General features: G+C 43.5%; 1 pseudogene; it reads right to left on the bottom strand.

Moving 5' to 3' along the window:
• On the bottom strand, nucleotides 5,437–6,670 carry Gm14128 (predicted gene 14128; annotated as a pseudogene).

Genomic DNA, 13,400 nt, shown 5'->3' with positions numbered 1-13,400 from the left:
CAAGACAAAGCAACGTTCTGAACCACTATCTCTTAACAGTGGGATTACAAGATGACCTTGTTGGAGCACTCACACTGTCTGCTTCATCTGTTCTGAGTAAGAGAATAGTGACTGCAGAAGTTCACAACTGAGAAGATACTAAAATTGAAAACAAGCAAGATCTAACACAGCATGGATATTGATATTTGTATCAGTATCCATTCCCCCACAGATCAAGGTGTGAATAAAACACGGACAGAAGCTGCCACCTTAATTAGCTTTGGGTGATGCTCAGTCATTCCCTCTGAGCTGTTTTGTTTCTATATCCTAGAGCTCTTCCACGGAGCCTCCTGCATTTCTCCATTCATGACCGACTCAGAGTGTCTGACTTAATGTGATTAGACCTACTCAGGACGAAAGGGACACCTGGCTGTTTTGATTGCTGCAACTTCTAGCTTCATATGTGTGGAGGGTGCTTGGTTAGGGCTGCAGCTGTTTCTATAGTTTTAACTTCCCTCATTCAACAAGCTTCTTAATGAACGAGTATATACCTGTGAAAACCATCTCCATGCCTATCATGATCTTTTCCTAGAAGGAAATATACACTGCTTACTCTTGAGGGTTATTGGCCTCTGACTTTACTATCTAAACCTGAATTATTCTATGACAGATGCCATCTGCCAACTATTCCTCTGGCTCTAAGGCATTCCAGAATTTCTTTAATACAAAGTTTGCATTTGCCTGTAGATGACAAGAACAGATGAATCACTTCCACAAACCTGGAAGAGCGACAGAATGCCAGAGCAACTAGATGGTGGCAGGTTTTCCATGCCTACACATCCCAGAATAATCTCCATCACCTTGCTAAGAACCGTCTCTCTTCCTCACACTCACGACCTCTCTCTGCCATTGTGTTCAGTGTGTGGAGCAATGGCCAGGTCGCCAGGTTTCCAAAGTCTTTCCACACAGATCTGCATGAAGGAAGGCAGTAGGAAAGAGCCCTCTGCTGAGAACCATTGCAGTAGCGGATCGCTCCTGACAGGGAAAGGATTTCAGAACACAATAGGTCTCCAGCAGATGCTCTGCCTGCCTCTCTGTCCCACTCACATTCATTTGAGCAACTATTCTGAAGGTCATACCTTAGGTATAAAACAAGATCTTAAAAATCTTGTCTGGGGGCTGGTGAGATGGCTCAGTGGGTAAGAGCACCCGATTGCTCTTCCGAAGGTCCAGTGTTCAAATCCCAGCAACCACATGGTGCCTCACAACCATCCATAATGAGATCTGACTCCCTCTTCTGGAGTGTCTTGTGAAGATCATATGCTCCAGTACAGGGGAATGCCAGGGCCAGAAAGCTGGAGTGGGTGGGTTGGGGAGCAAGGCAGGGGGAGGGTATAGGGGACTTTTGGGATAGCATTTGAATGTAAATGAAGAAAATATCTTAAAAAAACATTAAAAAACAAAAACAAACAAAAAACAAACAAACAAAACAAAATCAGCCTTTAAATCCATGCCAGCAAATACTTAAAAATCATGTTTAGGATCTTCTTCCTGCCGTCGCCGGGGCACGCGGCGGGCTCTGCAGACCAGGGCGCGCCCGGCTCCATGCGGTCCGGTCTCCCGGTGGAGGACGGCGTGCGGCGGCGGGATCGGCGTGGTTGTCCGCGCGGCCGGAGCCCCCTGTGCCCGGGCGGTGGCCGGAGTGCGCCGGCGCGACCCGCCTAGCCTTGGCTTCAAGGTGACTGGGGCCGGGCTCCAGCTCTGTGGCTCCTGCTCGCGCTGACCCGGTGGCTCTGCTGTCTTGGTTGCATCTCTCCTGCATATTTATGATCGTCTGTCACATTTCCTGTCCGTGGACAGTGTCCAAAGCCTAGCTCGGGGGAGCGTGCCAACAGGTGGGGGACTCAGCCCGACGGGCAGTGTGCTCGATGCGCCTAAAGCGCCGGGGACATTCTGGGCTGCCTTTTGGGAATAGGGTTATGTGACTGCGGGTGGCAGCCAAGGCTGCCTGGTTCTGTCATATTGTCACCGCTTGCTGTGGGACTTGTGACCCTTACCCCCTCACTGGTAGCCACGGAGAGCCGCGCTGAGACCAACGAATGCGAATGCTCGCTGGGGGCAAATGAATCCGCCTCAGCCTTGGGAGACCTTCACCTGGGATTCCTACGTTATTGCTGTGCATTACAGGAACGCACACGGTGGCCCCTGGATTGCCTTCATGCCCACTTCGGAATTACCCTGCATTGTTGCAACTTTTTAAATGAGTAGAAGCATAACAAATACCTCTTCACTCTCTAAACTGCCCTACACTTAAGCCGAGAAGCGATGGAGCAGGCCCTAGAACATCCAGGAGAGCCTTAGGGATGGATAGCTAGATACCCGATGGCAAACTCTGTAACTTTTCTGTACTGTACTGCAGCAAGGCCATTTGACAGTAGGGCTGGATGAAGGGATGGATAGGAAGGGTTAAAGAGGAACTTGCAAAGTCCAAGAAATCCCAATACCAATCCAATGTAAACTTTACACTGTGGAAAACCAAACACTGCAGAGAATATTATTTAAAGTCAGTTTGGTTTTATTTGGTAAAACTGTATCTTAAAAACAGTGCCCTTGACAAAGCTCCAGCATCATGAAAATCAAAAGACACAGAATTTTATATACTGTAAGGTTTCTCCCAACCTAAGTTTATTATCTATGTTCCAAAGGGTGTTCCTAATCTTAAATAGTCAAAGAAGGGAGAGGGGCCCTGTCAGGGTTGCTATTTAAAAACTCCTGTTTTACAATGATATTGCTGGAAACCTAAGACTATGTCTTTCCTTTATAAATATTATATTTAGTTGCTATTTATATGTCCCTCAGAGATTTTCCTGGCTCTATACTATCAACCCCCCAAATAATAAGTAAGCATTCAGAAAGCTTGAAGTTAGGTTACAAATAACCTTAAGATGCAAACACCTTGCATAGTACAGAACGTTTAGTTTTGTGACCTTGGCATTGATATATAGGGCAAAAGGGTACTATTTCTCTTTTGTGACAAGTTGGAATACTTTATGATGTTTTTAGTTTGCCACTATTAAGTGAATTAATCTCTTGATAGCAAATGCAGCATATCTAGAATAAACATCCTGAGTTAAGTAACCCAATCACAAAAGAACACACATGGTATACACTCACTGATAAGTGGCTATTAGCCCAGAAGCTCGGAATACCCAAGATAAAATTCACAGACCAAATGAAGCTCAAGAAGAAGGAAGACCAAAGTGTGGATACTTCAGTCTTTCTTAGGAGGAGGGACAAAGTACCCATGGGAGGAGATACAGAGACAAAGTGTGTGGAGCAGAGACTGAAGGAAAGACCATCCAGAGATTGCCCCAACTGGGGATCCATCCCATATAGATGTCACCAAACCCAGACACTACTGTGGAATGCCAAAAAGTGCTTGCTGACAGGAGCCTGATATAGCTGACAGGAAGATTTTTTTAAGATTTGTCTTCAAATTGCGGAAGGTCACTGACTCTTGTCAGTACTTAAAGGTACTTAAATGCCAGGTATGGGATAATGTGTAGAAGTACAGGCTTTAAGGAAGGCTTATATCCCAAGCCTTCCATAATGCTGAGAGCCACAGAAGTATCTCGGGCTGTTTGAGTTACTTACTGCCATTAAATGTTGGTTTCCCCAGTGTAAACATCTCAGGTGATTTTCCTCTCATGAGAAGCTGAGCTATCCTTCTCGTGTGTTCCAAAGTATGATGACTTTGGAATAACAAAGAGTTAGTTCTTTCAGTCAGTTGAGTAAAGCTCTCCTTTGAAAGAGTTCAAGAGATAGGCTAGCTGAAGAACAGTTGTCCATGTTTTATGTAGTGGTCACATGGATAGGAGATAGTTTGAAGTTAGACTGAAAACTTGCACCCAGCCTGGCAATACAGAAAGAGAGTATAACCTTTTGGATTTGGAGTCCAGTGTGCATGATTAGGGCACTAGGTACCAATTTTGTGAATGTTCCCTTAGGGTAAAGATACATTAATCAGAAAGTACATATTCTTTCCTAATATACCAGAACTTTTCTTGAACCCCAGAGCCAGAGTTAGTGATACACCATGAGGTCACTTAAGACTGATATTCTAGCCGGGCATGGTGGTGCACGCCTTTAATCCCAGCACTTGGGAGGCAGAGGCAGGTGGATTTCTGAGTTCGAGGCCAGCCTGGTCTACAGAGTAAGTTCCAGGACAGCCAGGACTACACAGAGAAACCCTGTCTTGAAAAAGTAAAAAAAAAAAAAAAAAAAAAAAAAAAGACGATATTCTACTGTGAACTCAAGCTGTCTGCTTAATCTGTCCTTTTTTTTTTTTTTTTTTTTTTTTAGGCAGGGTTTCTCTGTGTAGCCCTGACTGTCCTGGAACTCACTCTGTAGACCAGGCTGGCCTCCAGCTCAGAAATCCACCTGCCTCTGCCTCCCAAGTGCCAGGATTAAAGGCATGCGCCACCACGCCCGGCTGGCAAGCTGTTAAAGATTTCTCTGAAGTGCCTCTCATTCCGACCCCATATGATATTCTGTGTGTTGCTCAGTAAAAGAGACAGTGAAGTCCTTGGTTGTGGGCAGAGGCACACAAAGACTGAAATGCAAGTATGGACATGTGAACAAATTACCAATCCAGCATTCAGGCAGGCACTAATTCAGACCCACACAACATACATGAACAACTCAAGACACACGGGAAGAGAAGTAGCAGATTCGAGTCTGTGCTTGCCCTTGCGGAAGTTCTGCTCTTGCATTTATTTTCCTTAATGCAATACTGACACATTTGTGTTGCTCTGAGACATTATTAGTGTATTCAGATCAACACATTGGGAAGAACTTAATGACTCTGGTATCATTTTCCCCCTGCTACCTGCTATGGGTGCCTGCCTACTGTGATGATGCCACTGCTGTGAGGTTGTCCTCAGAGGAACCTGTCATGGTGCTAGTTCTTAGCCATTTTAACTCCAAAACTGGATGTGTGTTCTCTTTCCTCTATGAAACTTTAACTTAATCTGAGTGTTTATTTTCTGATTATGTGTAGTATATTTGTATCAATGTGAGTTATGGTGGATGTGTGAACATGAATGCAGATGAATAAGATCAAGAGAACACTTCTGAACCCCTGGAGCTCAGATAGTTTTTAGTTACCCATGTAGTTACTTGGAATTGAGATATAAAGTGCTGAGCCATCTATCCATCCCCAGACTCAGAAATTGTCAGGCAAGTGAAAATATAGTGTCATTTAGATGTCATTGATTGATGCAGAACAATACATTTAATAATGTCAACTTTGTGCTATGAAACTAAAACTTTGGGTTTCTTCTTTCATTTTACAGTTGGCGAAACTGAGTGCCAGAAACAGGATACAATTTTCTCAAGGCACCAAGTCTATTTCAACAGCATACTGGCCAGACAAGATTTCTTTTCTTTTTCTTTTTTCATGTTTCAAATGCTTTTTGTTTTTAATTATTGGCTTTCTGCAGGGTCTGGGTTGGTGTTCTGTTCATCTTTCCCAAGTTTGTTCAAAAACGCTATTCTTGGTCTTGATCCATTTATGATATCTGATGAAACTCCAGGTGGAAATGAAAAAGTGTTGTGGGAAATACTGGCCTTGTGTGTTGTTCTGAAGAGCCCTTTGAAGTTAGTCACTGAAGGTAATAAAGTCAGGGAATCTCTTGGCTGGATTTTAGGTCATGCTTTCTGTTTGGTGCTCTTTCCCCTGTTTAAAGACAGGAATTACAGGCGGTCCTCCATTTTTCTCAAGATTTAAGGATGGAAGTCCCACACTTTGCTGCATTTGAAACTTTTTGTTTTTTGTTTGTTTGTTTGTTTGTTTGTTTTGTTGTTGTTTTTTTCGAGACAGGGTTTCTCTGTATAGTCCTGGCTGTCCTGGAACTCACTTTGTAGACCAGGCTGGCCTCGAACTCAGAAATCCGCCTGCCTCTGCCTCCTGAGTGCTGGGATTAAAGGCGTGCGCCATCACGCCTGACTCATTGGAAACTTCTTTAGGAACTGAAGATTGGTCTTTGCATCTTTACTGATGTTATTTATGTGCAGGAACTGGTTAGGCTTATTCCTACACTCAGTTAACAGAATTCAGAAAGCATGTGCATTGTAAGTGAGGTAGCCAAGGGCACAGGAACATGCTGTTTGAACCTCTTCACTTCCTGAGTACAGGTGGTAGCAGAGTCACTGGATTGTTCCCAGTGTGAGGAAAGCCTCTGGAATCCCAGCTCTAGAATGAGCCAGGCTAGCTATTAAATTACCTGTCATGGCAATAGTAGGAGTGTGGATTGAACACAGACTGTCAGCTAAAATAGTAATATCTCTTGCAGACAAAGTAATATGGTCCATGTCTATAATGACTTTAGATAATACAATAATCTGAAATGCTGCCATTGCCCTCTCTGTTTGCACCCTGAATTGAAGAAAAGGCTCGAAAATAGATAAGTTATCATTCCAGTTTCCAATATTAAGTGCTGTTGGAAACGATTGTTGAAGGCAAAAAGGGTTAGTGCATGACCTGCTGTCAGGCAGATTTCCTTATCTTTTGAGTGGAGAAGATAAAGGACATCGGAATATTCACATCCTTCATTTTCTTTTAATCCTTTCTGTAGCAAATCATTCCCTAGGACAGTGCACGCCAATGAAAATGCCACTTCAACCTAAATATGTGGTTTTCAGAAATTTATCTTCCATTCACAGATTGCCAAGGAATATATTTCATCATGTAAATATTTATACAGACTAGATTATGGAAATATGGTTATAAAGTGTTTCAAAGCATGGTTATTGAGTATAGTTCTCTCACTACTACTTAAAGACTAACATAGCTTCTGCAGGACTGTTCCTCATTTTAATTTTAATGGCCAGGAAATGTCCATCTCCTCTGTGACCAGAGACAACCACACATTTCCTTCTGTGGTGCCAGGGGTGGGGTTGAGATTTCCAAGAACAGTAGGGCATGAACAGAGATGCAGTCCTAATCCTATATATAAAGTCGAATCCCTTCCACTTCTAAACATGATTTTTTTTCCACGATGAGGGGTTCCATCCATTTGCCTAAGAATTTCATTAATTCATATTTTTTAATAGCTGAGTAGTATTCCATTGTATAAATGTAAAACATTTTCTGTATCCATTACTCTGTTAAAGGACATCTGGGTTCTTTAGCTTCTGACTATTATAAATAAGGCTGCTGTGAACACTGTGGAGCATTTGTCCTTATTACATGTTGGCACATCTTCTGGGTATATGTTTAGGACTGGTATGGCAGAGTCCTCTGGTAGTACTATGTCCAATTTTCTGAGGAACTGCCAAACTGACTGCCAAAGTGGTTGTACCAGCTTACAATCCCACCAGCGTCTCCTGAGAGTCTCTGCCAGTGCCTGAAAAATACAGAGGTAGATGTCTCAGCCAACCATTGGACTGAGAACAGGGACCCCAATGGAGGAGATAGAGAAAGGACCAAAGTAGCTGAAGAAGCTTACAGCCCCATGGGAGGAACAACAATGTGAACCAACCAGTACCAACAGAACTCACAGGGCCTAAACTACCAACCAAAGTGTACACATATTGGGACGTATGCCTCCAGCTGCATGTGTAGCAGAGGATGGCCTCATTGGACATCAATGGGAGAAGAGTCCCTTGGTCCTGAGAAGGCTTGATGCCCCAATGCAGGGGAATGCCAGGACAGGGATGCAGGAATGGGTGGGTTGATAAGCATGGGGAGGGGGGATGGGATAGGCAATTTTCTCAGGGGAAACCAGGAAATGGGATGACTTTTGAACTGTAAATAAAGAAGATATCTAATAAATAATTAAATCTTCCTGTCAATTCTGCAACTAATGGAGGAGCTAGAAATAGAGGCATCCACAGGAGGACACAGAGACCTGGGATAGGAGACAGAAGCTTGGGACAGGGAAGGTGCCCAAGAATCAACGTGAATGTCACTGGTTGTGACTCACCACATTGGGGATATGAAGCCTGGGGAGGTTGCCTCCTGTGGCCAGGCAGGAACCCCAGTGGAGCAATAGGGACACAAACAAACCTTTAAAAATTTCAACCCAAAACTTATCCTCTCTACAAGAAATTCAGGGACTGGAATGGAGCAGAGACTGAGGAACAGCCAATCAATAACCTTTCAAACTTGAGACCCAATCCATAGGTAAGCACCAATCCCTGACAATTAATGATGCTGTGTTACCCTGACAGACTTAAGTCTAACATGGCTGTCCTCTGAGATATTCTATTCAACAACTGACTCAGATAGGTACAGACACCCATAGCCAAACAGTGGATGGAGCTTGGGAACTCTTATGGAAGAATAGAAGGAAGGATTACAGCCCCGAAGTGGAAAGGAACTTCACAGGAAGATCAACAGAATTAACTAACCTAGATCCTTGGGGCTCTCAGAGACTGAACAAACAACCAAAGAACATTATCAGGCCTCTCTGCAAATATGTAGCAGATGTGCACCTTGGTCTTCATATGGATTCCAAAGAACTGGACTGGGAGCTTCCTCAAAGATGTTGCCAGAATGTGGGATGTGTACTTCCAATTGGGCTGCCTTGTTTAGTCAGCGGGGGAGGAAGCAATTCACCTTGCAGAGATTTGGATGGACAGGGTTGGGGGATACTCATGTGACCCAATATGCTCAGAGTAGAAGGAAAGAGGGGGATGGGAAAAGGATTGTAGGAAGGGGTAACCTGGAAGGGGGCAGTCAATGAATGAGAACTGAGAGTATAAAAGAGTGAGAGGCCCAGGGTTCGGGGGAGATATAAACAAGAGAGATATAAACAAGGGAGATATAAACAAGAAGAAACAGGACTGAATAAACGTGTGCAGAAGGATCCTGTTGCAGTGGGATGTTCAATGAATGAGTGAGTGAATGAATGAATGAATGAATGAATAAATAAATAAATAAATAAATGATTCTTTCTCCTTGAAAGTAGAAATATCTGAGATGAGGTAATGGAGACCCAAAAGGACATGTATGGTAAGTATTCGCTTAAAAGTAGAATTAGCCATAAAGGATACACGTGCTACAGTCCGCTGACCCGAAGCTAGAGAACAAGAAAGATACATAGGAGGATGCTTGAATCTCACCCAATGGAAAATAAAATAGTAATCTGAGATGGATGGAGGGAGGGAACTGGAAGGTGAGAGGGAATAGAGACTAGAACACAGACATCTGGTATAGGAAAAAACATGAAGAGAGGGTAAGGGAAAGTGACCAGAAGTATGTTTGCGGTGGGTGGGGAGGTCATCCCAAAGATGTACCAGAGACCTGTGATGAAGAGTCCAGAAAGTCTGAGGGTGATTCTAGGTGAGACTCCTAGAAGTAGGGGATATAGAGCCTAAAGTGGCCACCTATTGTTGCCAGCCAGGACTCCCAGTAAAGGGAAAGGACAACAACATACCCACAATATCTTCAACCCTAAATTTGTTAAGTTTACAAGAAATTCAAGGACAAACAGGTTGCAGAAGCAACTTGAGATCCATCCCATGGGCAGGAACCAATCCACGACACTATTAATAGCACTCTTTTATGCTTGCAGACAGAAGCCTAGCATAACTGTCCTGTGAGAGGCTCCACCCATCACCAGAACTAAACAGATGAAAGAGACCCAGAGCCAAACAACAGGCAGAGCTCAGGGCAACTTTGGAAGAGTTGGGGAAGGATTTGAAGACCTGGAGGGGAAAAGAGCTCTACATAAAGTCTAACAGATTCAACTAACCTCAAAACTTGAGGGCTCACAGAGACTGAACCTTTAACCAAACAATATACACGGACTGGACCTAGCCCTTCCAAGTCATTTGTAACAGGTTGCACAACAGACTTCATGCGGGGTCCCCAACAGTTAGAACACAGAGTTGTCACTGACTGGGGAGGTGCAGATTGGGAAGAAATGGAGGCAGGTTTAAACTAAACTAACTAAATAACTAACTAACTAACTAAATAAATAAATAAATGGAATTTTTTTTTTCTTCCTGCCTGCACATTGGGGTCCTGAAGTTGCACACTTCCATCTAACCTCCAGGTATTAAAGCTCTCAAAATGCGAGCTCTGAGATTAGTGACTCTAACAGTAATCATCAAATTAGTTTGTAAGTGTAGATATGAAGCGGTATCATCTTTTGGATAGGCCATGCATCACAAAATGCTCTGAGTAGACTTGTGATCAGAGGGTTTGTGAAAGAGCCAGATAGTGAGTCCTAGAGATGATAGTTCTAGGTAATCAGATAAGGACATGTTAGGAAGCAGAAAAGCAGATACCTAGGCAGACAGATGAACAGGAGGTTTGCTAGATAAAGATGGCATAGACAGAACGAACGGGTTGCATTCTCCATCTGTTGACATATACCCCTGCATGTAGAGTGTATTTGGTCTGCCAGTTCCTGGACTTTCAGTGCTACAGCCTTCAGACCAGTATGAGATAGGATCCTGGGTACTAGATCTGTATTAGATGTCAACATGTTATGGGACCCTCTGTTGCCATGGAAGTGCAGGCAGCAGAAGCGTTGTTACATAGCTACCAGTCCTTCCCTGATGTCAGCATGTGATTGGTGTCCCAGACACCAGACCACAATGAAGCAACATGCAGTTGGCCAACTATGTACTGGGTTTCTCCTATTGAGCCAGTGGCATCCTGGTCACTGGTCCATTCACAGCATTGTGAGGGCAGCCTAAAACCTACTGATGTTAGACCCAGGGCAACTGGGATTGAGCTGTATAGTCCCATCTTACACACTCTCATTCAGGAGGCCTCTTGATAACAGGGCTAGCACCTGATGGCAGTGTGTGTGTTGGCAGCCCCTCAGCTAATGGTAAGTTCTTGGTGGCATCATGCATGCATGTTGTGATTTCTGTGTTATTACTGCACTAGAAGGAGCATGCCTGTTGTGTGCATTGGGGCATTGATCTGCTGGCTCAGCCACCCAGGCCACTCTCCATACAGTGGTTCACCTGTGGTGGCCTGACATGCGGCTCCTTAGGATGAAGTGGAATATCACAAGAGCCTAAGCCTCTGCCCATGCCCTTCTCAGTGATCTCACAGACATGATACATAGAGAAGACAGTTTACATGCTAGCTACCATTAGCAGGTCAGCAGAGGGAGCAAATACTGCAAGCACAAAGCATAAAACATACAAACAACACAGTTGCAGAGAAGTATCTCCTCATGAAATCTGTAACTGCAATTTCTGATGTCAAAAGACATTTTCTGGGCTGGCGAGATGGCTCAGTGGTTAAGAGCGCCAACTGCTCTTCCGAAGGTCCTGGGTTTAAATCCCAGCAACCACATGGTGGCTCACAACCATCCCTAACGAAATCTGATGCCCTCTTCTGAAGTATCTGAGGATAGCTATAGTGTACTTACATATAATAAATAAATAAATCTTTTTTTAAAAAGACATTTGCTAAAGAATTGGCACGTGATTTCAATACCTGTTTAGGAAGACAGATCTCTGTGAATTCCAAGCCAGCCTTCTCTACATAGTAAAAGTTCCAAGAAGGAGAAAGCTATGTAGTGAAACTCTGACTCAGAAAGAAAAACAAAACAAAACAAAACAAGCCCTTTACCCTCGTGAAGGATAGTTTCTCTCTTTCTCTCTTTCTCTCTTTCTCTCTTTCTCTCTCTCTTTCTCTCTTTCTCTCTTTCTCTCTTTCTCTCTTTCTCTCTCTCTTTCTCTCTTTCTTTCCCTCCCTCCCTCCCTCCCTCCCTTCCTTCCTTCCTTCCTTCCTTTCTCTCTATGTATTTACTATTATATATTAGTACACTGTAGCTATCTTCAGATGCACCAGAATGGGGCATCAAATCTCATTACAGGTGGTTGTGAGCCACCATGTGCTTGCTGGGGTTTGAACTCAGGACCTTTGGAAGTTCAGTCAGTATTCTAACCCGCTGAGCCACCAGCCCTCTCCTTTCTTTCTAAAACATGGATTTTTGTCTAGAATTTTGTCTTCTGTGAACATGTATAGATTCATTCATTCCTTGTGTTTCTCTCTGTGTCACCTACTGATCCCCTCTCATCTCTTTCACTTCTTCCAACTCTCACTCTTTTTTGTTAATTTCTCACTATGTTTGACCTGCTTAAAGTTACAAAGTATAATAGTAGTGAGGATTAGACCAGTACCCCTGTCTGTTTAACACATGGGACTCTACCTTCTGATCTTTTAACCTTTCTAGAACATTGTGGGCCATTTTAATCCCCCCTGGTATACATTAAAAGATGTGTCACGGGCTGGTGAGATGGCTCAGCAGGTAAGAGCACCCGACTGCTCTTCCGAAGGTCCTGAGTTCAAATCCCAGCAACCACATGGTGGCTCACAACCATCCGTAACAAGATCTGACTCCCTCTTCTGGTGTGTCTGAAGACAGCTACAGTGTACTTACATATAATAAATAAATAAATCTTAAAAAAAAAGACGTGTCACATCCTCTAACCAGGTTCCTGATGCTCTATTTCCTTCTACAATCAACATCCCTCAGTCCTTTGGTCTTTCCCGGCTGGCATGCCTCAGCCCAAACCCCAAATATCCTTATCCTGGGGCGGGGGTTGTCTCCTCTTCCCAATATATTACAAACATGGTTAATTGCTCTTTCAAGCTGTGGGTATCCTGGTTGCTTCACTTTATATCCCATCTTTCCCTCTCCCTCTCCTCATATGACACAGCTCAGTCTCCTCATGTCTCTTCTAGATTTTCCCAGAACCCACTCCCTCTGGCTATGCTCAAACACATCTCTATAATAAATATTTTCCTCAAACTTACCTAGAAGCAGTTATGTTCCTTTTGTGTTACCATTTTTTTTTTCACTCAGCTCTTAGATGCTAGATAATAAATTTCAATTTCATGCCACTGATCCTCACTCTGTGATGGTAGACTTGGACACACACTTATAAAGTCTGTGGAAACCAACAGGAATGCTTCAACAGATATGGCAATATGCTTCAGTAAACACCATCTATAAAACATAAGTACCCCACTTCAAGGAGTTTCAAGATATTTGTAGTGAGAAGCAGGAGGGCAAAGCTGTGGCTACTTGAAGATATTACACAGGAGACAGCACTCACTTCACCTGGTTAACAAGAAAAAGCCCTGTTTCACTTAAAGGCAGGAGAAACAAATGAACCTTATCTAACGATAATGTGTACATGTTGGAAATTACTGAAGATAGGTTATTTTAAACCAATGTGACATTGGCCCAAAGTTCTGGTACATACAAAACTGAGAGACCCAGGCAATGGTACTTGAATTATAGAGTCCCAACATATAGTTGAGTATTTTTAATGTTTCTCAGACATAACCCCTTCTTACCCACAGAAAAAGCCCACAGAGCCCAACTGCTAAGATCCTTGCAGAGATCTCCATGGCCAAGAAACAGAAACACCAACCGTTT

The sequence above is a fragment of the Mus musculus genome, chromosome 2, assembly GCF_000001635.26.
Source record: "Mus musculus strain C57BL/6J chromosome 2, GRCm38.p6 C57BL/6J".
Lineage (NCBI taxonomy): Eukaryota > Metazoa > Chordata > Mammalia > Rodentia > Muridae > Mus > Mus musculus.
Note: the sequence above shows the minus strand (reverse complement) of the source record. Positions and strands in the feature narration are given on the sequence as shown.